General features: G+C 43.9%; 1 long non-coding RNA gene across 2 annotated transcripts in view; it reads left to right on the top strand.

Annotated features, from left to right (window-relative positions):
• Nucleotides 1-27,416, top strand: part of LOC131505447 (uncharacterized) — a 51,124-nt gene continuing 23,708 nt past the window's right edge. For both annotated transcript variants that reach the window (XR_009258400.1, XR_009258399.1), the window contains exons 1-3: nt 1-930; nt 5,296-5,488; nt 25,479-25,640. This is a non-coding gene — a long non-coding RNA (uncharacterized LOC131505447). The remainder of the gene's footprint in view (nt 931-5,295; nt 5,489-25,478; nt 25,641-27,416) is intronic.

Below are 27,416 nucleotides of genomic sequence, written 5' to 3' on the forward strand. Positions count from 1 at the left end.
AAAATTGAAAATAAAAATGAATTTTTCTCTTTCTGTATTCAAGAAAAAGAAAAGAAGTGAAAAAGAAGAAAAAAGAAAGAAAATGGGATAGATGGACTTGCCACCAGATTGAAATAGGACTGAAATTACTTTGTTTTCCCCTAGAAGTCAGATTATGAAGCGCTTTATAGTCCATAAACTCAGCAGGCGGTGAGACGTGTGTTCTTAAAGAGCGAGGTTGGCCCGGTTGGGCGGGGCTCAGTGTAACGGCTCCGCTCTCCACTAGATGGCGCCGCCAGCCTCCTGGGGTGGGTTCTTGTGGCGCTCGTAGGTGCGTATGCGCATGCGCGGGAGCGGTGAAAATGGCGCCACCCAGCTACCCGGTCTGTTCTCCCCGGTCAGCAGTCGCGCACCCGTCCTCTGTCTTCAGCTCTCGTCCGCTCCCCGCTTCTTCCGTCTCCGTGACCAGGCCCCAGGCAGTCACTCTCTCCCGAGTTTTGTCTCAGACGCGGCTGTTTTCCCCGGCCCCTTACTTCCGAAGGGCTGCGGCTTCGGCCCCTTCCGCCCCTCTGCGGGAGGGTCTCCCCGGGCAACGGCCGACGCCGGCCACACACAGGAAAGTTCGCCAAACCTGCTGCTGCCGAAGCCCAGAGACCGCTGCCGGGTGCCAGCCACCCCAGAAAAAGTTTGCGAGCTAGCGCAGCAGCAGCCTTTCAGGGATTATGGAAAATCGCAACACGCATCTGGCACCAGGCTTCACCCTTAACGACCTTGTTCCAGCACCAGCGATCGGGGCCGTTCCCTGGGGTCTGCTGGGTCCAGGTCGCCTCACAGCCTCTACCGAACGCCCTTCCGGCAGTGGAACCGCTTCTCCCCGTGTGGCCCGAGAACCTCCCGGACCCCGCTCTGCTCCTGGGGATTCGCCCTTCCCGCCAGAGCACCCACCGCCAGGTATCGAGCGGGGGGAGTTGCAGCCTTTGCGCTCCCCCTGTTTACAGTCTTAATGGAATTTAAACCCTCTTCTTTCTCCTTTCTCCCTTTTTAGTTCAGTCCCTGCGGCTGTTTCCAATTTTCCACTTTCTCCCCAGCTGCTTTTGGGGAGGGGTGCTTTTCCCATATTCTCCCCCCGACCCTTGACTCCGTCCTCTCTCTGCCTGCAAAAGCACCTCCCTTCCCGCGCTTCTTGCTCCCCAAGTCCGCCTCTCTGCACCGCGTACCTGCTGAATTCTGTGGCTCAGGTTGTGCAGATGGTCGTGTTAATCCTCCAGTCCGTTTTCTAGGCGTGTAGGATGGTTTAGTGTTGGTCTGGCTGCATTTCATGGACGGAGACACACAAAATCTTTCGTGCTGTTCTGCCATCTTGGCTCCTCCCCGCCCTAATTTTATTTTTTAAAGATTGTTATGTGTTTATTTGAATATGTTATGCAGACAGCGTGAGTCACAAATTTAAAACTTTTGTGCATCAGAGGACATTACCACGTCAGTACAAGGCAGGCAACTCAGACAACGAGAAAAAATATTTGCAAATCATATATCTGATAAGAGCCTGGTATTCAGATGACATAAACAACACAATTCAACAAGAAGAAGAAAAACAGCCATATTTTTTAAAAAGAGCAGAGGATTTGAATAGATTTTTCTTCAAACAGGATATACAAATGGCCAATAAACACATGAAAAGGTGTACCACATCAGTGATCAGAGGGAAATGCAAATCCAAACAATGGCAAGATACAAGATACCACTTCATACCCACCAGGATGGCTGTCATCAAAAAGACAGACAAAAAACAAACGTTGGCAAGGAACGATTACGATTGGAACCTTCAAACATTGCCAGTCGAAATATAAAATGGTGCAGGAGCTTTGGAAAACAGACCGGCAGTTCCTCTAGAAGTTAAACATAGAGTTGCCATAGGACCTAGCAATTTCACTCTTAGATTATATCCAAGAGAGTTGAAAACATATATATCCACACAAAAATGTCTATACAAATATTCAATACAGCATTATTTATAATATCTCAAAAGGCAAACAACCTATCAACTGATGAATGGATAAGCAAATTGCACCGTATCCTTAAAATGGAGTACTATTCAGTCATAAAACAGGATAAAGCACTGATTTATCAAGAATGCTTCATGTTTCAGGGGTGCCTGGGTGGCTCAGTCGGTTAAGGTTCCATCTCTTCATCTCAGCTCAGGTCATGATCTCTAGGTTCTGTGACTTCAAAGTCCCTCGTTGAGCCCTGGATCCATCGCATCCATCGGTCTCTGGGCTAACAGCAGGGAGCCTGCTTCCGATTCTGTCTCTCTCTCTCTCTGCCCCTCCCCACCCCACTCTCTCTCGAAATTAAAAAAAAAAAAAAAAAAAAAAAGAATGCTTCATGCTTCAATATGAATAATGCTTCAAGAGTGAAACTGGAAAACATTACGTTAGGTGAAAAACGCCAGACGCAAAAGACCACATATTGTAAGATTTCATTTGTGGTAATTACCCTCAATAGGTGAATCAAATCCATAAGACAGAAAGCAGGTTAGTGGTTTCCAGAGAAGAGGGAAATGGGAGTCACTGCAAATGGGTACGAGGTTTCCTTTTGGGATGATGAAAATTGTCTGGAAGTCCATAGTTGGTGATGGTTGCACAACTCTGTAAATAGGCTAAAAATCACTGAAATTCAGTACACTTTTTAAAAAATGAATTATGGTATGTGGATTATACATTAATTTTTTAAACTGCAAAGACAAACTAATCTCTACCCCAGAATTACCTACTTTGAGCACAATATACAATGAAATGAGCAGTAAGTACACTCCAAAATATCGTGATTGAAAGGGCAAGTTTCAGGGGCGCCGAGTGGCTCAGTCAAACATCTGCCTTCGGCTTAGGCCATGATCTCGCAACTCGTGAGTTTGAGCCCCACATTGGGCTCTGTGCTGAGAGCATGGGGCCTGCCTGGGATTCTCTCTCTCCTCTCTCTGCCTCTGCCCCACTTGTGCTCTCTCTCTCAGAATGAAAAAATAAACTTTAAAAAAAGAAAAAGAAAGGGCAAGTTTCAAGGGTGAGTCTGAAAAGAAAGCCCTGTGAATTCATTCCTTTGGTCTGAGGAGTGATTTCTGATACCTGTCAAAATGGCAAACCAATATAGGCTGCTGTTTCCTTCTTCAAAAAAATCAACTTTGGAGAAACTATTTAAAAACAACAAAAGGATGGGGCGCCTGGGTGGCTCAGTCGGTTGAGCATCCGACTTTGGCTCTGATCATGATCTCAAGATTTGTGGGTTTGAGCCCTGTGTTGGGCTCTGTGCTGACAGCTCAGAGCTTGGAGCCTGCTTCGGGTTCTGTGTCTCCCTCTGTCTCTGTCCCTCCCCCAGTCATGCTCTGTCTCTCTCTGTCTCAAAAATAAATACACATTAAAAAAGAAAATTACAAAAAAATAAATAAAAACAAAAAAAGGAAAGTATGGCTTCCATAAGCTAAGAAAAATGCAAAACAAGAACAAAATGTTAGAAAAACTAGCTGGTTGTGGGAATACTGGTGATTTAGCCTGGGCGGTGGCAGCTGAAAATGACACTAAGAGGTCAGGTTGGGGAGAGATCTTAAGTTCTCCTCTTCTTTCTTCCCCAAAATGCCTCCCCTGCTTAACCAGAGAAGTCTCAGGTCATGGGTGTCTGAGGGCACCACATGTCCTTGCTGGGCTGAGGAGTTGATATACATTAATGTATGTGTATGCCTACATCCATATATAATGCATACATATGTGCTTAATATAGGCACATATATACACGTATTTTTATATATCATGAGTTTCTTAATTGCATTTTTCAGATTTTTGCTACGTATATGCATAGTGAGAGGGAGGAAACTCTACGTACCAAACAGCAGAACACATCTTTTTCTGCACATTTTGGGGTACATGTGGAAAAAATATCAAAAAAGTAGACCATAAATTAGGCCATAAAAGAGACCTCAATAAATTCCAGAGGAACAGGATCACATATGCCATATTGATCATGTTCTTCAGCTATAATGCAATAAAATTACAATTTAATACCAGAGGATGACCACAAAAATGCCATATGTCTGGAACATGAAATATTAAGAAATAACCTATAGTTGTAAAGGAAACAAAAAAAGAAATAAAGAAATTCTTAGAACTCAATGATAGTAAAAAAAAAAAAAAAAAAAAAATGATAGTGAAAACATTTGTCCATAACGTTGATGGGCTGGTGAAGAATACTTCTGCCGAATATTTCTGCCACAACTGGAGTTGTGCTCACGTGGCATATCCCACAGTCTGGAATCTCTCACTTAAGGATGAAGTTGCATGGATTTTAATGGAGTCCACATTTTAATGGAGTATTTGGATTTTTAAGGAGACCAAACTCTGATACATATGGTCCAATCATTAAAAGTTTGCTTTCTTCTCCTGAAAATCAATAATTTTCTACCTTTGATGAAGAAATAGCTCAATGATGTGTTGTTGGGAATAATCTTAATACCACATCGAAATGCTTGACACAACACGAAGAAATACAGCCCATGCCAACAGCAAGGAAACAGGAGACAGGAATTCGCACTCAGCTCCTACTCAAGTGGAAATGGAAACTTCCAGAACAAGTGTGACATGTTGGGTGAGCCAAGGATGGGGCACTGGAAAGAGACTTCCCTGAGGGATCTGCCCATGACTTCTGGTCTTCCTTCTAGCTGAGCATTCATAATTATCTGAGCTGCTACATGCTTGCTGCCATTCTCAAGGACTCTTAATGAGGAATTTAGTATATGAAGTGGGCAAATGTTGTTTTTCCCCAGCAGACATTAATGCCCCACTTCTCTGATAACCGCATTCTAAATTCACCTTGGAAAATGACCCCCTTCTTGCCAACCTAAATTTGGAGGATGGGTACAAGTCCAGGCCTGTCCAGGGATTTCAGCATTTCCTGGGCACAGTGATTGGTTTATACCCAGGAAGATGGATTTATAATCAATCCATCCTTTGGGAGATTTTCACAGGGTTTTTGCTGAGAGAGCCTCTCTGTCCTTTTGAGAGCATAGGCAATAAGGTATGTAAGTCTGGAGCAGGCTGGGGTTATCTTTGCTGCCACATGGACAGAAGGCCTAGAATGGAAGGAAAAAATAAGAACCAAAAAACAGGGATGGTGGGACCCAAGAGATGAAAAGAGATATGTTCTTGATGACATCATTCGGGTGCCTAGATCCAGCCATGCGTAAAATTAGCAGTATCTCTAAAGTTTCTGGTTATCTAAGCCAATAGGTTCTTTTTTTTTAAATTTTTTTTACATTTATTTATTTTTCAGAGACAGAGAGAGACAGAGTGCAAGCGAGGGAGAAGCAGAGAGCGAGGGAGACACAGAATCCGAAGCAGGCTCCAGGCTCTGAGCTGTCAGCACAGAGCTAGACTCGAGGCTCAAACTCATGGACTGTGAGATCCTGACCTGAGCTGAAGTTGGACGTTCAACCGACTGAGGCACCCTGGTGCCCCATGAGCCGGTACGTTCTTTTTTAAAATTACGCTAATTTGATATTTATCACTTCAAGGGAAAGAACACTGGCAAGTATAGCAACTAATAAAAAATAAAAAACAAAACCGATTGGATTCGGAGCCATACTTTTGGCTTAACTGATCCATCATCAACAATGTCCAACTATGGACACCTTCTTAAAAGAGAAGAAACGGCATATCCTAGTCCCTCATATAAACAACTATTATTCTTTATTTAAAAATATGTTTTATTTTGTTTACAAAGAATTACAAGGGATTTTAAAATATGTTGAATTTTATTTTATTTTTATTTAAGTAATCCCTACATCCAACGGGAGGCTTGAACTCATGACTCTGAGATCAAGAGTCACATGCTCCTCTGACTGAGCCAGCCAGGCGCGCCAAACGTGTTGAATTTTAAAATAAATTTGGAGAGCTGCGTGTACCCCAAAACCCCATTTTATACTCTACTGAGGTCGCCAGTTTGAGAAACTCTGACTCAGCTTTATCCCTCCTTCCCAGCCTTCCTTCCACAGTGGATTTACAACCATCTCGTTCTGTATGGAAGTGTGTCTTCTGACTGTTCTTTAGAAGCCTGTTGAAAACATTTTACCTGGACAGGGAAACAATGAGACCTTCACTTATGTAAACATATTGGCTCTTTCGTTGGCTTCTGGGCAGATTTTTTGGGTGCTCTTTAGAGCTGCTGTCTTAAAATTGACGTGCTTAAAATCACATGCTCTCTGCTCCGCTGAGAAGGGCGTTATAAGGAAAAGAATAGAGGATTTAGAAAAGGAACAGCGCACATGTGTATTAAATTCTGAGCATATTTGCATGCATGAGTGATTTGCAACAGGGAAAACCATATTGCGCACCAATATTTACGTTAAAAGAGCAAACGACCATCCAACCAAATGAGGATTTCAAACCTCTCCTTGCTGTCAGCTCCCTCGTTTGCACTTGAAAAGAGCTATCAGTCAAGGTTGGGTTTTTTTGTTTGTTTGTTTCTTTTTTTTTTTTTTGTTACTGGAGAGATGATTCTCTTGGAAGGCTATGTTTTTTTTTAAGCTGCAACATGCTTCACAACTTAAAAGTGTGTTCATCTTCTTAAAATCACATGGGCTTCATTTTTCAAGCCTTGAGTTAAAGGGATATCGTCCTGGATAAAAATACATCCACGGGGGGGAAAGGGTTATTTGCAATTCAGAAATGCTAGTCTAATGCATTTGGTGGCGGTGTAAGTTGGGACCGACATAGGAATCTAATTTAAAGTTTTAGAAACCGTAACTGTTTTGGTTAAAGTAATGCGAAGATGAGTCCGTTTTCTGACAGCTCAGCAGGCCTCCCAAGCTGTGATTGTCAAAATGATAGACACTGACAAAGAAAATCAATTCTATGTCACAGTGAAACCTACTGCTGAGGTTTTTCATTAAAAAAACTGCAAGTGAAGCCCAGGCAGGACTCTTGGGCATATCTATAAGGTGTGAAAAGCAGCAGAAGAGAGGTATCTGAATCAAACTGAATTTAAAGATTTCTTTTCCAAGAGAGGCCCCCATTCAACCACCTTAACACTTTCTAGAACATTGCATGTCTTCTGCGCCAACCCCAGGGGTAAGACATCTAACAACTCATTAGAATTGCCATGTTCTTCCTTTTCCTTTGCTTTAACAGCAAAGGCCAGATGCTTAGAGCCTGGAGCCTGCTTCTGATTCTGTGTCTCCCTCTCTTCTGCCCCGTCCCCCACTCCGGCTCTGTCTCTCTCAAAAGTAAGTAAACATTAAAAAAAAAAAAAAAAAAAAAAAGACTCCCTGGTTAGTACTCCTGCTGAATGGCCGCTGCTCTGTGCCTAAGTCATATCTGCCACTCTCTGAGCTCCCTAACGTGGTGCAGCAGTGATAGTCCCTGCTTTCAGTTGTCTTGGAAATGACGAGTAACTAAGGAATCCCTGCCTCCCCCCATCACTGTGGGGCTGGTGCGTTCCCATTTCCCACCCAGATTCCTACTGGTGTCCCACGTTGTGAAGCGATGCCTTACACCCCAGCCCTGTTCCCCACGATGGGCATGGACCGAGGTCTCTCTATCAGGCATCATCCACATCGCCTTCCCTCCTCCCACCCTTTCCCCATACCCCAGCCCTAAGCCAAGGAAGCAGTTTGTAACTCTCCCATTTCGGGGCTCTGTAAAATAATATGGTGATGTGGTATAGTGGAAGGGCGATGGCTTTTGAAGTTTCACCCAGTATTGTGACTTTAGGCTACCTAACCGCGGTTCTCGCTTTGCAAGGTCGTTGTGAGAACTCAGGAAAAGAGGATTATAAGGCTTCTGGAACCTGGTGGTACTTGGAACGGAAGGTCGGTTTCATAAGCACCGTGTATGCGCGCGCGCGTGTATTAGGGGCAGAAATGACACCGACTGGACCGTTTGTTTTTACTTCTATCCCTCGGACAGTCACTGACTGCGGAGCGGGCTTGACTGGGTCCCTCCTAACCTGCTCCCTTTGCCGGGCTGGACTGCACAACATGTGGGAGAACGCGCCTCCTTGTGGCCGGCCAGAGAGTTGCGGTTACTTGCCTTGTCTTGCATCAGTACTTTTTTTTTTTTTTAAGATGCAAAGTCACTTTCCTGACCCAGGTGCTGAGAGGGGTGTTAGGAGTGCGGTGAGGTCACAGGAGTTGACCTCGGGAGGTTGCCTTCAAGGAGTTACGGTAACCAAGGTAACCAACCGTTGGTTGGTTGGCCGGTGGGGGCTGAAGGATACATTGTTATGCCGAGGTTGTTTTTCCCACTAGCAAAGCATTAACTTTAAGACAGTTGGGAGTTCCCAGGGATGTCAGACTGTGCCAGTCTGGAGTATTTGTCAATGGGCTGCAGATTGTAAGGGGATTTGATTTTATGTACATTTTCTTTTGCCTTTGTTCTCCACATCAGCCTGTGGAGGGGGACATCCAGGACTTCAGCAACTCCTGGACAAACTGGGACACGGTCCCCACTAGGTTTATCTCGCTCTGTTGCTGAGCTGAGACCAGGTCTCTACAGGGGTTAAATCACAACGCTAGCGGTTTAAATGGGAACAAGGATTGAGAAAAGTCTGGAGAATGGCACAATTTCCCTAAAGGTCAGGTGTAATCAGGGTACCAGCTCAGAGACTGGGGGCGGGGTGGGCCACGTTGGGAGAAGTAACTCACAACAAATTTCCTCCCGTTGTGTCTACACAGCGACGTTCTGGACTCTGTGATCTGGCTTTGTCTCTAATCTTTCTAGGACTGGTCTTCATCAAAGAAAGCCTTTTGCAGATTTATGAGCTATGGGGTAATTGTTTTTCTTTTGGCAAGACAATTTAAGGGAAGTTTCTCTCTCCATTATTACATCCCACAGAGCCAAAATGAGAAACTTCAAGTTGTCCTTTTCATCCACCAGTGCTGTGCTTAAACATTACAAACAAATCACAAATTAATATCCCCTAACTAATCACTAGAAACGGAGAGAATAATTATGGTTTAGTCATGCAGTGTAGAACAGAAGAAGAGAAAGGCACCATGTGCCGTGAAAATTGGAAGGAACACCATGGAAGGTAACCTCAAGCACCTGGACTGGAAATGGGCCAGGACCACACGGTTCACACACCGCTCAGGCACAGGTGTTCCAGTGAATGAACCAGAGCGACCTCCCAACCTTTTAAGTCACTTATCAAATTACCCAAATTCTACTCCTGTTGGTCCTTGGAGGCTGCCTTTGCAAAGACTTGCCCAGTTCAGTCCTGCCCAGTGAATCAAAGCCCATCAGATGAAAGAGGAAAAGGACCAGGGTGTTGACTCCAAGACTTCCAGTCCCCTTTCTGTTGTAATGCTGCTAATGCAACTCTCTGGGTTTATTATTACACAACAGCGGTTTCCAACTGGGGATCATTTTGCTTTTCCCCTCCCCCCACGGGGGGGGGGCATTTGATAATGTCTGGAGACACTGTGGTTGTCACCACTTGGTGAGTACTACTGGCATCTAGGGGGTGGGGCCAGGGATGCTGCTGAATACCTCCAAGGACAGGAAGCTCCCAGGACCAGGAAGTATCCATTCCCAAGTGTCCAGGTCCAGAGAGCCTCCAAGATGGCATAGCTCTGTCAGGCTCTTCTGTTTTCCTTTTTCTCCAACCAGAGGAAGAACAACTGATTTGTATGTTCACGTTGCTGCCATGGAACAGCATCCACACTTTCTCGGAAATGTTCAACAAAAACAGAATAGGGGGGCGCCTGGGCGGCTCATTCGGTTAAGCATCCGACGTTTGATTTTGGCTCAGGTCATGATCTCACAGTTCATGAGTTCGAGCCCCGCGTGGGGCTCAGAGCCTGCTTGGGATGCTCTGTCACCCTCTCTCACTGCCCCTCCCTGTTTGTGTACTCTCTCTCTCTCTCAAAAATAAACATTTAAACAAACAAACAAAAGAATAGAGAATATAGGGTGATGTTAAAACGCTGATACTTTCATCAATTTACTGAGCGCAATGGAAAGAACTGAGCTAACTCCATTGTAAATTGGTGCAGCTCAGGGAATAGGTCAAGGGTTCAAAGCTAGGATCATAGGTTTGTGGTCAAATCCAGAGGACTGCCAACACCATCCAAAAGAAAGGCAGAAAGACAGGAATAAAGTATTGTGGAAACTCAATGTGTAGCCACATATCATATAATTGTAGTATTAATTCAGTTTTTACGCATGGCCAACGGGGAAGTTTACAAGACGCATGTAATAGTGCCAGAAAATAAGAAAGTGCTCACATAAATAAAAAATACAACAACGGGGGTGGGGGGCGCCTGGGTGGCTCAGTCGGTGAAGTGTCCAACTTCAGCTCAGGACATGATCTCATGGTTTGTGGGTTCAAGCCCCGTGGCAGGTTCTGTGCTGACAGCTCAGAGCCTGGAGCCTGCTTTGGATTCCATCTGTCTATCTGTCTGTCTCTGTCTCTCTCTCTCAAAAATAAATAAACATTTTATTTTTTATTTATTTATTTTTTTTAAATTTTTTTTTCAATGTTTTTAATTTATTTTTGGGACAGAGAGAGACAGAGCATGAACGGGGGAGGGGCAGAGAGAGAGGGAGACACAGAGTCGGAAACAGGCTCCAGGCTCCGAGCCATCGGCCCAGAGCCTGACGCGGGGCTCAAACTCACGGACCGCGAGATCGTGACCTGGCTGAAGTCGGACGCTTAACCGACTGCGCCACCCAGGCGCCCCTAAATAAACATTTTAAAATAATTTTAAAAAATACCATGATGGGGACATGTCAGAGGGACACATGAGCCAGCTGCAGGAGCTCCTCCCAGTGGCCAAAGCTGGAACATCCTGAACAACAGAAAAACGAGATAGTGCGGGATTATAAACCAAAGTATAAAATAACTAGCCATGAGTCTGTAATAACATAACTAAGTGAGGAAGAATAACTAAATCTATTCTGGGTTGGGGGATAAGAAAACTCATATTTTTCGAAGCTGTCTGTTAGAGGCGTGCTAGCATCTACACTCTGGAGGCAGAGGGACTTCCTCTTCTCTCTGCCACTTCCAGCTTGGTCAACTTGGGCACGTTGCTCGTCTTTCTAAAGGCTCATTTTTTTTTTTTTTTTTTTTTTTTTTTTTTGCGTAAGCAAAATGCAGATAGTAAGGGTATCTACCTCATTATCGTGTGAGTCGCTTACCTTGGTGCCAGCACAATTCAGGAATTTAAGAACTTTTCTTTCCTCCTCTGTATTATTTGCCAGTTGGCATCTCCTTCTTGCCTCTAACCTGGGAGGTCAGTCAGGGCGGGGACTGGGTCCCTCATCCCCAAAACATTCATCACATCACCGCATCCATCACAGTGGTTTCAAAGAAGCCTCTGTTGAACAAATGAACGAACCAGTGAATGGAGGCATGTGTAGATGTGATCAGAACTGCAGCCACGCTGGCTGAAGGCCACGGTGTCAATAGAATGGAAATCTTGGTTTCACGCAATGGGGACAGGGAAGGTGGGGAGTCAGCAGGTGGGGTAAGACCTCCAGACTGTGGATCTGACTGTGTTTGGCAATTCTCTTGACTGTTTCTGTCTTGGAGGGAGGCATGCACGTTACCGAGGCCCTGCCAATCCGACTCTTGGAGATGCAGAGTCTGTGAGCACTTACTTCCTCCTGTGAGTAGCAGGTGACCTGGGAGAGCTTACTGTCACAAAGGAGCTCCACAAGAAGCAGGACTTACCTTTGTAGGTTATATAAGACACAATCATTAAAGGATATAGTTCTATGGGGTGTCCAACATACCGGTTGTGTGCTAGTCGGTAGAACATACAACTCTTGATCTCGGGGTGGTGAGTTAGAGCCCCATGTTGTGAGTAGAGTTTACTTAAAAAAAAAAAAGGACCTCGTTTGGGAAGTACTGAATCTACTTTGAGCCAATTACCTTTCAGTGCCAAAAGCACACCAATAAGAACTCTGTTGTGTTTGGATTTTATAAATATATCCATATATATGCACACATACAGTGTCTTAATACAAACAAGTTACACTGTGGATTTGTGTATGTTTTTGAAATATATGTTAGATCCTAGGATTATTATAGGCTCTACCAGTAAAGTTTTTATTCTTTGATTATGATCCTTTCAAATGTGTTCTAACTTCAATAAGATCATACTTATTCCTGTGATTTTAGTCCTAAAGGAGCTTTCCTTGGATAACAAGGGTGCATTTTCCAGTTCTTTCGATAGCCACAGAAGATAGCTATTGCATCCAGTTTAATGCCTCATGATTATCATGAATTAATGCTGCGTGTACTTGTGTGGACTCGCTCGGATTTTCTGGATGTGTAAACAGTAACAAAAGTGGGCTTCACTTAAAATGGCAAAGCAGGGTAGCTACCAATGCCAAATTTGCCAAAGGAGTCCTTAATTCTCTGTTTGTCTGTACAGACCCAGCAAGACGTTGTCAGAGCTGGCTCAGGATGTGATTGGTGAGTCTGCTTGAAATTCCAGACTTTCCATCACAGAGTGCTGGATGTGATAAATGGGCTGGGGTCTGATGGTTAATGACTGCTCTCAAGGACAGCTAGAGTATCCTTCAGGCTGAATTACAGTGAACTACCAAGAAACTGCTACATACTCAAAAGCTTTCTGCAAAAGCTATACATATTCAAGGATAGCTTTTTTTTTTTTCCTCCAAACACAGAGATTTTCTATTCCCTTCTTTTTTAACCCGATCCTGGACCCTCCTCCCAGTATTCTGACAACCGTATCAGGCAAGCTGCTCATCGGTTTTCCAGCCAAACGCACCCCTTGGCATTTTAAATAAAGATGTCTGTATGATTTAGTTAAGAGGGTAAAAATTATGTACTGTGGAAAGTGCCTAAAAAGTGGTTTAGAAATTGAGATGTAAGATGTCCTTAATGCAAATGTTCTCTCTATTTTTCCTGGCAAATAATGTCTTCATTAATGCTTGCCACTAGCTGGTGCTAGGGCACCACTGAGCAAGTGTGCAATTTCATTGAATCCATCCACCAGGATTAGTCACCCTAGGTGGGTCGTTCCTCTTTGTTTAACATCACGCCCTTATGTCATTTCCACTCTCTGGCTAATCAACATGTAGGAAAGCAGTTCTCCAATCTTCCCACCCCACAGCTGCACTTTACAAACATCGAGGAAATTTCCTTTTGAATGAGATGAGCTTTCAAAACACCGGGATTTTCTCATTTTATTGTCACGTCCAACACATAAAGTTATTTTGATTGTTCTTCAATCTTATAATATACAGGGTGCATCTGGGGGACCAGAGATTTTAAAGACAGAGGCATCCTAATAAAGATATGAATCCCCAAATTTATATTGTTCAAGTCCTCCTTAAGGGAAGCAACAGGGCTAGATAGCTAGCCAGAACTCTCTTTTTATCTTACAATTTTACATTGGATCATTTATATATACGTTGAAAGACTGCCTTATAGAGGTCTGAAAGCCTCTCTATAAATGTGGGGTCTTTCACACTACTGGAAAAACAATGCAGAAGTTCACATCCTGCTATTTGTTGGTTACTTCTGTTATCCTCAACCAGTAAAGAATAGCAAATTTTATGACAAAAAAAAAAAAAAAAAAAGAAAAGAAAAAAAGAAAAGAAAAGAAAAAGCACAGAAGAAAAGTTTCATCTATTGATAAAAATATGCTGACAATTCCATTTCTGGTTAAGTTTTATGTAAATATCACCTTTCAAAATACTTAGGAAATTTGCACAAATTGAGTTTCATTTTATTATACTATCATCATTATACATTTTGCTTTTAAAAGTCATTAAATTTTTTAAAAAGTGGGGAGGGGGCACCTGGGTGGCTCAGTCGGTTAAATGTCCGACTTCAGCTCAAATCATGATCTTGCAGTTTGTGGGTTTGAGCCCCACATTGGGCTCTGTGCTGACAACTCAGAGTCTGGAGCTTGCTTCGGATTCCGTGTCTCCTTCTCTCTCTGCCCCTCCCCCGCTTGAGCTCTCTCGCGTTCTCTCTCTCTTAAAAATAAATACACATCAAAAAAAATAAATAAGTAAAAGTCATCGAAATAGAAATACCATTATTTGCAATTCTCTGAATTAATTGCTCTAAAGTGATCAGCTCTGGCATTTCTGATGGTAACATGGAGTGCTCCTCCCCCCTGTGGAGATCAAGGACAGAATGTGTTCTCAAAGGTTTGTGACACATGTGAGCCACTCTCTTTGTCAACAGCAAATGTGAAAGTCTCCTATCCCCGTTCTGTCTGGTGTATAATATTGCACCAGAAGTTTAGAGGAAGTGGACAGCTTGGCCAGCAAGCAGCGTTTGTTCTTCCTGGCGTCCTGTGTAACATCATGTGTTGGGCTGTTGTTGAGGTAGGAGGGTGGGTAGTGTGGTTAGAAAACCTAAAACAGCAGGCTGAATGAAGGTATCAGCTATTTCCCAGCGTACTGACTTGTAACTTTTAAAGTAGTGTCGAGTTTTAGCCTCAGCGACAAGGTGCTGGAAATATGAAATAAATTATTATCTTTCTTTAACTAAGGCTATCCAATGAACCAGAACAGCGATCATTTCCACTAACTGTGTCAAAACCACAACAATCACAATTCCATCTGGAAAATAATCTGTCGCTCACACAGTATGTCAAGATGATTTCCAAGAGTGGCTGGCTGGCTCAGTAAGAGGAGCGTGTGACTCTTGATCTCGGGATCGTGAGTTCAAGCCCCATCTTGGGTGTAGAGGCTGCTTAAAAAAAGAAGAAAAGAAAGAAAAAAGATGATTTCCAAATGGACCAAAGATCTAAATTTTATAAATGAAATTATATAAGCACCAGAGAAAAAGTAGGCAAATTCCTTTGTAACGTAGGAGTGGAGAAAAACCTTAGTAATTATGACTTGAAATTCAGAAGCAATAGAAAAAAGAGATTGTGAATTTAACTCCCCCAAATAAAACAAAACACATCAAAGACCTTTTGAATGGTAAAATAACTAGACGCAAAGGCAAAAGACAATAAAGAGGGGAATGATTTGCCACTTATAGAGAAGGGATTTATAGACAGCGCCTCTAAAAGTCAAGAAGAAAAAGTGATTTTTTTTTAATGGAAGAAAGTTACAAACAGTTCATAGAAAATGAGAAGCAAATGGCTTTTAAAAAGAAGATAAAGATGCTCAACGTCACTCAGAATAGGGGAAACGAGAAAACCTCACCGAGGGGTTATTTCTCACCTATCAGAGTTACACACATTTAAAACTTTGACACGAAATGCCATCGGTGAGACTGCAGAGGAAACAGGAATCCTCATACATCATAGGTAGGAGTACAGAATAACATAAGCCCTGTGGAGGAGGATTTGGCAATATCTAGCAAAACCCCGTATGCATTTATCCTTCGAAGGAACAATCCCATTTCTAGGAAACTATCCCAGCGATTCATCCGCAAACAAACAAGCAAAACACAGAACGACATGTTAATTTACTCATACATATTCAGTTACTCATGACAACATTATTTGCAATGGTAAAACACTGGAAACAGCACAAATAGCCCTCAGTAGGGAAATGGTTGAATAAAGTATGAAAAATCCACACAATGGAGCACTGTGTGTCGTATAAAGGAATGTGGAATATCTCTGTATTCTTAAATGGGGTGATATGCAGGATATATTGGTAAAAGAAAAGGCCATCCACAAAACACTGCATGTAGCACACCACCTTTTCAGTAAAGGAGGGGAGGAAATACTAATGCAAACACACACACACACACACACACACACACACACACACACACACACTTATATTTCCAAAAGGAAACACAAGAAGGATAAACCAGTGGGGAAAATATTGGGAGGAAGAGGGAGAGCATATGAGGCAAAACAGAAATAGAAATGAGACTTCTCTGAATAAATCTAGCTATAAAGCTTTGACTTGGGAATCAGGAAATATTTTACATATTCCAAAAAGAAAATTAAATCAAAAGGCAGGGAAAAAAAGCATTTCCTTAAAATTCGAAAACAAATCCAAACAAATACTGAATTATATATCAAACTGATGTACCACTAAGATCACTAAGATAAAAGAGCTATTTCAAGTTAACTTTGGTAGGCAGCATTTGGACTGCACATCATTAGAATATTCTGAGGCTAAAAAGAACTGTGAAGAAAATTTGAACTTCAACAGTCTTTTATGAGTCTCAATATTGACATTTTGAAGTTATTATATGTGTATGGTAGATTAATAAGTCATTACAGCAATAAAATTATTGTTAGAAATCAAGATTTTTTTTAGTATAATGGAAAAGACACTGCTGTTATAAACAAAATTAAAGAATTTAAGTGTAAACCCAATGATGTTAAACTTGAAGTGGAAATATCACTACAAATACTTCAGGCTTTTTGCTTTTGAAAAACAGTGAAAGATGTGTTCTCTAAATCAGTTAACAGAGGCAATAACAGCTCAGTAGCAATGAATATACCATTCCCCACTGAAACAAACAAGGCTTTTTAGAGAAATAGCTGGAGCTAAATTGGAGGCAGGAAGTGTATGAGCTGGTCCTGGGGGCTCTGGTGCCAGAAAGCAAGGAAGCAAAGACGAATGGGGTCGTGTCAAAAAGCCACCTTGTGGGGCTACCATGGCCTAAGATGGGACAATTTGAGCTTCAGAAAGAATAATGATTGCAACTGATCAACACATAACAAATGTATGAGATCCTGAGTTCACAGTGATAATCAGAAGAAGGGAGAGGGATGGCAACAGTAACTCAAAACACTCATCGGGCTCTATTGAAGCAACTATTGGAAGCTAGAACACCAACTCTTTTACGGACCGCATGTTTGTATCCCTGCCAAATTCAAATGCTAAAACCCCAACTCTCCAGTGTGAAGGTGTTCAGAGGTGGGACCTTTGGAGCTTTCTCTCTGTCTCTGCACCACATGAGGACACAGCAGGAAGGTGGCAGTCTCCAAGCCAGGAGGAGGGCTCTCACCGGACACTGAATCTGCTGGCAACTTGACCTTGGACACCCCAGCCTCCAGAATTGTGAAAAATACATGCCTACTGTTGAAGGCACCCAGTGTGTGGTATCTTGCTACAGCAGCCTCAGCTAAGACTCTCTACTCTGAGAAGTGGTAATGCAAGGGAAAGAATTAAGCTTTCCTTCTGCTTGTTCCATGTGAACTGTATTTCTACGTTACTAAATAGTTCTAGTTGATGAAGAAAAGTTCTTCTTTACAAGAAAATTCCAGCTAATAAATGTAATAGAATAAAAATGGTAGAAAGAGCACCACTTTTCAATTCCTAATTAAATAAGTGGTCCAGATGCAAAACCTAATGGTGATGGTTGACAGGGACATTTACAACGAGAGATCGGACTGTCCCACCTGAACCCACTGGTGTGTCCAGCATGACTGTAGGTAGGACAACCAGATTATGTACCTGCTGATGAGATACCATAGAAACTACAATCGACAGTACCACTGTGATGTATTCTTGCCAAAGAATTGCCAAAACCTTTAAACCTAGCTTTTAGTTTATAGAACAGACAAGGGACAAACACCAAGTTAAATGTCTCCAGAAGAAAACTAACAAACACGTGCAGAATGTAGGACACCCTGTAGAAAAACAGATGCAGTTTCTAAAATAAGTCAAGAGCATAAGGGAAATAGGGTGGAAGGAGCAGGGGTTGGGGGAATGTCCCGGATTATAAAAAAGACTTAAGAGCCATAATAATCTTCAAATGTAATGAGTGGAAAATTAGAGTATAAACTGACTAATCGTTCTTATTAAGGAATTTTTAACTTCAGTTAAATGAGGTGATGCTATTGTGGGAAATGCCCTGATATTTTAGAAAGATCTACAGAAGTATTTCAGGGTAAAATGACATGGTGGTAAGGATATGCTTTAAATTAGTGATGGGGGGGGGGGCGGAAAGACAGGAAGGAAGGGAAGGAGAGGGGGGAAGAATGGTTAGATAAAGCAAGTATGACAAAATAAAAATGTTGAAATCGCTAATGCAGAGAAATGGGTCCGTGGGGGTTAATTATTCAATTCACTGCGTTTTTGCAGGAAAAAAATGTTCATAATAAAATGTAAAAGACAAAACAATAACCATTGTGCATTTTGCCAAAAAGATTTCCGATGATCAGTGTATCACCTAGGATGGACCTGGTCATGAGTTTCCTGCACCCGGGTGCTGACAGTGACCTTCCCAGGTAGTCCAGAGAAGAGATACATGCAACGATGGGGTGACAGGTGCTCCAAGAGTCCCTCATGAGTTGCTGTGTCTTCACTGTCCCCTTAAGAAACATTTTATTTTGAAACCTTTCTTTCCTGGAGCGCCTGGGTGGCTCAGTCGGTTGAGTGTCTGACTTCAGCTCAGGTCATGATCTCATGGTTTATGGGTTTAAGGCCCGCGTCGGGCTCTGTGCTGACAGCTCAGAGCCCGGAGCCTGCTTCAGATTCTGTGTCTCCGTCTCTCTCTGCCCCTCCCCCGCTCATGCTCTGTCTCTGTCTCTGTCAAAAACAAATAAACATTAAAAAAAAAAAAAAGGAAACCTTTCTTTCCTTTATTACTGATCGGGCTGATTCAAACAGTCCATTTAGCAAAAGTGCCCGACAGGTCCGAAACATACCGTGTAAAACCAAATGACGTGGCTCATTCATTCCCAGAAGGGAAGAGCTCTTTAGTATAGGCACAGGAAAAGAACAAATGTTTTTATGATCTGGACTTAAAAAAAGTTAATGTAAGGAAGAGCGGGAACATACTGGATTGGGAAGAAGAAGAGCTGGGTTGGGGCGCCTGGGTGGCGCAGTCGGTTAAGCGTCCGACTTCAGCCAGGTCACGATCTCGCGGTCCGTGAGTTCGAGCCCCGCGTCAGGCTCTGGGCTGATGGCTCGGCTCGGAGCCTGGAGCCTGTTTCTGATTCTGTGTCTCCCTCTCTCTCTGCCCCTCCCCCGTTCATGCTCTGTCTCTCTCTGTCCCAAAAATAAATAAAAAACGTTGAAAAAAAAAATTAAAAAAAAAAAAAAAAAAAAAAAAGAAGAAGAGCTGGGTTGTGCCAGTAAAGACTGTAGGGTATTTGGCAAGTTGCTTAACAAGAATAAGGTAGTGTCCAGGGGATCCCCAGTTCTGGGCTTCTAGGAGCATGTAGTCTCATGAGGTAGTGAGCATCTGCTCGCGGGTGGTGCATGAGCAGAACAGGAGCCAGAGACAGCATGCAGAGCTAGGAGATGATTCTAAGGTTCCTTGTGACTGTGAGATCCTGGGACGCTGGGACCCAGTTGCCAGAATAGCACACGCGTGGAAGGGTGTTCATCGGTAAATAAAAGAAGCTCCAAACTCCGGTTCTGTGACTGGATCCGCCACCTTGCCTCCTCCTGGAGTGCATCTCTGCTGTGAAACACAGTAGCTTGTTTCTGGATATGCCGGTCAATATTTGGTTTTCCAGACAGTGATTCTGGGGTGCCCCAGAGAATGTGGTCCAAGAATTCCTGAGGGATCCTGGTAGCCCTTTCAGGCAGACCTCCCTTTGCCAACCTGTGTGATTGAAGCAGGGTTTTCTCCATATACCTAACCAAAACCCAACTGCAGAAGCAGGTATGGGAATCCAACTGTCCTCAATGACACCAGACATTAAGGAGATTTGCAAAACTGTTAAACAATGTCACTCTTCTCACCAAATTGGTTTTGTTTTGGGATTCGTAGTTATTTTTCATTAAAAATGTGCTATTTATGGTAATGTATAAATGGGCTTATTGTATTTTAAATAAATATATACATATTTTTAAATGTGTATTTTTGAGAGAGAGACAGAGAGTGCACCAGTCGGGGAGGAGCAGAGAGAGAGAGAGAGAGAGAGACAGAATCCGAAGCAGGCTCCAGGCTCTGAGCTGTCAGTACAGAGCCCGATGTGGAGCTTGAACTCATGAGCTGTGAGATCATGACCTGAGCTGAAGTCAGACACCCAACCGACTGAGCTGTCCAGGTGCCCCAATAAATATATGTTTTTAAATTCTCCCAGTTTTAATTTCTAATGTGGTAAATATTGGTAGATATACCGCGTAAACAAAAGCTCTTTGTGGTCCTAAATCATATTTGAGTGTAAAGAAATCCCAAGATTGAAAAGCTTAAGAACCATGGTCCTAGAAAAGTCTGACCTCGGGGTACCTGGGTGGCTGAGTTGGTTAAGCATTCAGCTTTTGATTTTGACTCAGATTATGATCTCCTGGTTCTCTCTCCCTTTCTCTCCCTTTTTGTGTGCCCCTCCTCCCCTCAAAAAAACAAAATAAATAAAATAAACATTTAGAAAAATCTGACCTCATTTTACTTCTAGCCTCTTCTTACTAAGGATGAAACTTAATCCTTGCAACAGCTCTTGAAGAAAGACACAGATGGAGAAAAGAGGCTCAGAGGTAAATTACCTTGTCCAGAGGCTGCCAGCCCCAGCACACTTCCACTGTCCGCTCAGAAGTCAGAATTGGTTCCCTCGCCAGTTCTAAATCAATCACTGGAAAGGAGATGAGATCCATGATTGATTTAGACAGGTTGCTTAGGGATAATGGATGTTGGGGTGTCAACCACAGATTGTCCATTCTCTTTATAAATGACAAGTCCGTGCAATGAAATGGCCAAAGAGAGGTGCACTATCTCATTATGGATCAGACCATTCCCAGTGGCTACAACAATCCTCAACCCACGGTATTAACTGTCACGGATCACCGAGGAGCTGGGACCCAGGTGCTGCAGCCCCAGGACCCTATAATGTAGCCTCTGTGTACCTTTTCCGCTTTCTCCGGACAGCTGGGCTTGGTGCTTTTACAATTGCTGGCCATATCTAAGTCCTTTTAATACAATTCTAATTGATTTCTTTTTTTTTTTTTTTAATTTTTTTTTTCAACGTTTTTAATTTATTTTTAGGACAGAGAGAGACAGAGCATGAACGGGGGAGGGGCAGAGAGAGAGGGAGACACAGAATCGGAAACAGGCTCCAGGCTCCGAGCCATCAGCCCAGAGCCTGACGCGGGGCTCGAACTCACGGACCGCGAGATCGTGACCTGGCTGAAGTCGGACGCTTAACCGACTGCGCCACCCAGGCGCCCCTCTAATTGATTTCTTTTTTTTTTTTTTTTTTAATTTTTTTTTCAACATTTTTTATTTATTTTTGGGACAGAGAGAGACAGAGCATGAACGGGGGAGGGGCAGAGAGAGAGGGAGACACAGAATCGGAAACAGGCTCCGGGCTCCGAGCCATCAGCCCAGAGCCTGACGCGGGGCTCGAACTCACGGACCGCGAGATCGTGACCTGGCTGAAGTCGGACGCTTAACCGACTGCGCCACCCAGGCGCCCCTCCAATTGATTTCTTAATGTCATTGCCTCGGCATGCAAATCTATAGATGTTGACTCTTCCCACAACAGCATGAAAGGTTGTAATTTTCCAGAGCATCCATTCAGTTGAAGCAATGGTCAAGTTTCCACTTCCTGAAGGCACATTCAGAGGCAAGAAAACTGTGTTTACTGTGAAGAAAAATTAGCATCAATCATAGGTTGTACTAAAAGTCAGCTGACTGATTTAGGAAAGCTAATACATGCAAATATTTGTTTGGGTTCTCAGGGCTCAATGCAAAGCTGGAGACACTTAACTTTTATTCTAAAGGAACCTCTTTGGAATAATGATTGATGTACTGAAGTTCTTCCAAAGCTCAAACCCAGAGCAAGGCCGCCCGGCCACAGACTGCTTCTCCAGACTTCTCACGGTGTTATTTCTGGAGGAGCTGTGGCATTGGTAACTCAGGGCACACACTGATCTGTAAGCAGAGGCCTGGTCTGCGGACTGGGGGGAGGGGGCACTGAGAGGCAATAGAGCCAGAGGCTAAGACCTCAGGTCTCAGTTTTGCCACTTAGTGTTGAGTGCCTTTGGGCCTTTTGCCCTGACCATGCCTCAGTTTCCCTGCTGTGAAACAGGAATAATAAATAATAATAGTGTGCACTTCCTGGGTTGTCGTGAGCATATGTAAAGCTCATAGAATGATGTGCAGCATATGACGAGGGATGTGTGTGTGTTTACTATTATTATTATCCCTCTGGGATTGAGGCCGGCAGGGTGAACCAGCGAGGTGGGTAAGGGGGTGTGGGGTCGGACTTGGAGACAGATGCTAGGGAAAGGCGCGGGAGGCCCAGGGCTTGGTCACGCCCTCGGGGTTGTTGGTGCCTGTCCAGTGCTTGGGAGTGTGATGGGTGTGAACACGCACTTGTGGAAGAGAAATTTCATCTCCTGTGGCCCCTACTAAGCCTGTCAGGAAACTTGTCACACAATTGGCTTTCCCTGTGCAGATAGCTTTTTTTTTTCCTTAGATTTTTTTTTTCAAAAATTGTAAATGTTTATTTATTTTGAGAGAGAGAGAGCATTAGCAGGGGAGGCGCAGAGAGAGAGGGAGAGAGAGAGAATACCAAGCAGGCTCTGAACTGACAGCACAGAGCACCACAGGGGGCTCAATCTCACAAACCTCAAGATCATGACCTGAGCCAATATCAAGAGTCTGACGCTCAACCGACTGAGCCACCCAGGCGCCCCTAGATTTTATTTTCTTCAAGTAACCTCTACGCCCAACATGAGACTCAAACTTATAACCCTAAGACTAAGAGTCACAAGCCCCATCAACTGAGCCAGCCAGGTGCCCCAAAGATGGCTTTGGATAAAAACGAGTTGCCCTGCCAAGGAAACCCACCCTCCGATTATGAATACGTATACCAGAAAATGTATGAAATAGAAGGAACCCAGCTGATTAAAATGCCCTCAGATTTGATTTGCACAGGGTTCTAAGTGTTGTGCTCCTCAGCATGGAGAGATTAACAAGCAAGGAGGTTGAATGGAGATCTTTGTACTTCGACCCAACTGTTTGTTACCAGAGGGTCTGTGGGTTTGGTCCGATGCCTAGACCCACAGATGCAGACGGAGAGACACGTAGCAGGCGCGGCGCGATGTGGGGTTTATTTACTGAGTGGGCTTGGGCCGCGACTGGAGTACAGCACAAATCTGTGACTCAGACCCTTGTTGCTGCTGGCAACTCCCCTGGGTGACCCCCCAGGCTGTGTGCTCCCCACCTTGTGCTCACCATGGCAACCCTTCATAACCCACGGGCCGATGACCCGGGATTAGCTGAGGAGCTGATTTCAGGGCTTGGCCACTGGGGACAGCCTGACCCCAGTGAGCAAAGCTTTCCCCCATAAATAGCCATATGCTTTATGTGTGGGGCACGGGGGAAGAGAGGCAGCAGGCTTCTGTCAGAGCCTTGAGGGCCCCAGAGGGGATGGTGTGGGGGGCCATGCAAAAATGGATCTTTTCGGGGCTCCTGGATGGCTCAGTCGGTTAAGCATCTGACTTCAGCTCAGGTCATGATCTCACAGCCTGTGGGTTCGAGTCCTGCATCAGGCTCTGTGCTGACAGCTCGCTCACACGGGAAGGGCAGGTACACCCAGCACAGGGAGCGAAAGGACATTTGTTTCGTGTGGCGGTTTCCCGTGGCTGCCATAACGAGGTGCCACAAGCACGTTGGCTCCAAACAACAGAAATGTATTCCCTCCCGGTTCTGGAGGCCAGAGGTCCAAAGCCACGGTGTTGCAAGACTACACTACCTCCGGATTCTCCAGGGGAGACTCTGTTCTTTGCCTCCACCAGCGTCTGGTGGCTGCTGGCATTTCTTGGCTTATGGTGCGTTACTTCAGCCTCTGCCTCTGGGGTCACCCCGCCTCCTCTTCTCCCTGTGACTTCTCTTTTTCTGTGTCTTATCAGGACACATTGGATTTAGGGCCCACTGGGTAATCCAGGATGATCTCCTCTAAACATCCTTAAACTAACTACATTTGCAAAGACCCTTTTTCCAAATTACGTCCCATTCACAGGTTCTAGGAACTTGGATGTGGACCTATCTTTTTGGGCACAACCACTGAACCCACTACACCCAGGTACAGGTTCTATACCCAATGCCCTTAGTCCCTTCAAGAAGGTCAGAGACCACGCTACAAGGCAAACAAACCGAATTGATAATCTAGGTTGCTAGATAAAGTTTTCCAGAAGAGAGGGGGAGTTGAACACCTTGTTTCTTAGACTTCTCTATTTCTTTCTCTAGGTGAGACAAAAGCATTCGTCTGAGTGAGCCTGTGTAGGAACAATGTCTTATATTGGGGGATCAGTGACACAGCGAGAGCTAGAGGTTTGGGACGGAGGTCCTTCACTTCCTATTTTTTTTTTAAGTTTATTTATTTATTTTGAGAGAGACAGTGAGCAGGGGAGGGGCAGAGAGAGGCAGAAAGAGTGAGAATCCCAAGCAGACTCAGCACCATCAGCGCAGAGAATCATGTGGGGCTGGAACTCACGAATCACAAGATCATGACCTGAGCCTAAATCAAGAGTCGGACCCTTGATGCTTAACTGACTGAGCCACCCAGGCGCCCCTCCTTCACCTACTATTGCGTGGCCTTGGGTAATTCAGCCACTCCAACGTTTGGCTTTCTCACCTAAAAAAAGAGGGCAATAGCAATACCCACATCTGAGGGTTGTTGCAATGCATGCAGAGACTCTAGCGTGTTCTAGGACGTGATGGTTGCCAAATAAACAGCAACTCCTATTGCTGTTGTATATTGCTTTGTTGTTGTTGTTCTTTTAAGATTTTATTTTCACGTAATCTCTACACATGACGTGGGACTCCAACCCACAACCCCGAGACCAAGAGTCGCGTGCTCCACCAACGGGGCCAGCCAGGTATCCCTACTGCTTTGTATTTAGAAAACACTTCCACGTGCACTATGGATTTGTTCCAGGTGCAAACAAGACTGTGGACCGTGTTATTATTTCTATTCTTGCAGGCGAGGAAACAGACAAGTAATGTGCTATTACATGAACTTCGAGCCAGACACTCCAGCATTAGACTCCATGTTCCTTCTACCCCATGGTTCTCTCCTCTTCCGGGTGGCTCAGTTGGCAGCCTGCTGAGGGCAAGCTCATCCATCGCTGTGGAGTATACAGGAGCGTGGGGGAGAGGACCGAACAACGGGGAGGTGGGAAGACACCAGAGAAGTTCCTAATGTTGCCACAACCATCTTTGAAGTTGTGTTGCTCTGTGTTTGGGTGTCTGACCACCATCTGACACCATGGCCATTGAACTCTAATCCCGTTGGAGATCTGTGAATGAAGAGTATGCCTCAGACCCCAAATAGTTGTTTCCTTTAGCCACAGACCCAAAGAGATATTTTCATTGGCATGCTTTATGAGTTATTAGAATAATTCTTCTCACTGTTAACATCTATGGCAGCGCCTGACTCACAGAAAAGTGCTCCATGAATATTTGTTGAATGGTCAGTTGACGTCGGTATTTTATTTTCATTAAAGCGTTTCTGATCACGCAGAGCGAGTGTTGAGTGAGGAAGCGTTTTAAGGTGACTCACCACAAAGGGTGGAGAAATGAGTGCAGCTGGGTCTGCCTTTGTATACTGCTCATCATGCAAGTGTTGGCTTTGCCTATTGTTCCAGGACACATTTCTGTCACCATGGATTCCTCCAACATGAGTGAAAGATTGGAATGACAGTATCGGAAGGTCTGGGGACATCTGTCTGTCACAAAGGAAGCATGGTAGCTGCCAACCCATTGTTTAGAAGAATCCAGGGAATGGCTCCAGGTCAAGAGTGGATGAGGTCAGTGTCATTTTCCATCTGGGATGGGCTGGATGGGCCATGGGGAGCTGCCTTCCCAGATGGGCTACTCATGGGGTGTGTTAATTTCCTAGGGAGGCTGTAACAAATTACCTCAAACTGGGTGGCTTAAAACAACAGAAATTTATTTTCTCATAGTTCTGGAGACAACAAATCTGAAACCAAGGTGTTGACAGGCATACCTCCCTCTGAAGGCTCTAGGGGAACCTTCCAGCTTCTTCAGCTTCCTGTGGTTTCCAAGGGTTCCTTGGCTTGTGGCTACATCACTCCGACCTGCCTGTGTCTTCATATGGCCTTCCCCACCCCCCCACCCCCATGTTTCTCTTCTTCTCTTTTTACAAGAACACTCGTTATGGGATTTAGAGTCCCATTAATCCAGGATGATCTTGTCTTGAGGTCCTTAACTCACTTACATCTGTAAAGACCCTTTTTCCACATTAGCTCACCTTCACAGGGACTGGGGGTAAGGACTTGGACTTCCTCTTTTGCGGGCCTCAGTTCAACTCATTAGAGTTGGGGCTGGCTCCCGTTTCTGAAGGTGATACTGATAAAACAATTGTGGAGGGATTCCCAGTCGATTCCAAGCATACTCCTTATTTCCTACTTAAAAGAGGAAATGTTCAATTTAATTTTGTGCATGTAGAAATTCGTTTTCATTTCAGAGAAGGTGACTATCATGAAATCTTGTGATTTTTGACAACTGCCCCAGAAAGATTTTGGACTCTGGATCACCAGAGGAATTTTCTCAGGAGCCAACTTCACATCTTTAAATTCCTTTTCTTCTACATATTAGAAAATCCCTTCCAGCATCTAACACATCACCTTATACTTAAAAAAATACACTGACTTTTAAATTCACTCAGTTCTATTTTTATTAGAAATAATTGACTAGCTCCAAACATGTTCTCATGGAAGGTAAATGAGACATTTCTATCATTTTGAAAAGACACAATAAATGTATTTTATCAAAATGTTTTCATATAGAAAAATAAGATCAGGAGGTCATATGAAAGAGGACAGGTGGATAGGAACGAAAGATCCTTGTGAAGTTGTTAGCCATTTAAATCCAATTAATTTGGACCTTCTTCCTGGGAGCATCACACTTATGAGGAAGATGTCAACCAATTCCTAATCAAAGCTGGATAATTAAATATCCAAAGAATTAGTTCATGTTTACTTTTATTTTTCCTAGGGGACAAAATCCTCATCTCTAGAAACACGTAAATTCTTTTATTATGACCCCATTGGTCGCAGCATGATTTGTAATTCAAAAATTTAGAAACATCCTAAATATCCATCTGCAGGAAAAGAGTTAAGTAAATAATGGTCTGGTCATGGTCTAGTGCTCCACACCAGCTACAGAGATATACTGGAGCTCCACGCTCAGTGAGGAAGAATCTCCCAGTAGAGGGCAGGGGGGTGGGGGGGAGAGCAAGTTACAGAGAAGGATTCAGAGCAGTTAAAAGTTGAAAACATGTACAACAAAGCTACATGTTGGTTATGGGTGCCTACATATACAATAAGAAGAGTGGTAGAGAAATATACATGTTTTTCAATGAAACGTATGCAGTTCAGGAGAATGGTCCCTCTGGGAAGGATAAGAGGAAGGAACTGATGTCAGGAGAGTACCCAAGGGACAGTATGTGCCGGGGGTAGGGGGGGTTTCTTTCTCAAAAAAAAGTATGCAGAAAACATGAGAATACATTTGGGTTTGCTAGAATGGAATTTGGGCATGTGGGGCTTTCTTTCCCCCGTATG

The sequence above is a fragment of the Neofelis nebulosa genome, chromosome 2 (assembly GCF_028018385.1).
Source record: "Neofelis nebulosa isolate mNeoNeb1 chromosome 2, mNeoNeb1.pri, whole genome shotgun sequence".
NCBI classification, from domain to species: Eukaryota; Metazoa; Chordata; class Mammalia; order Carnivora; family Felidae; genus Neofelis; species Neofelis nebulosa.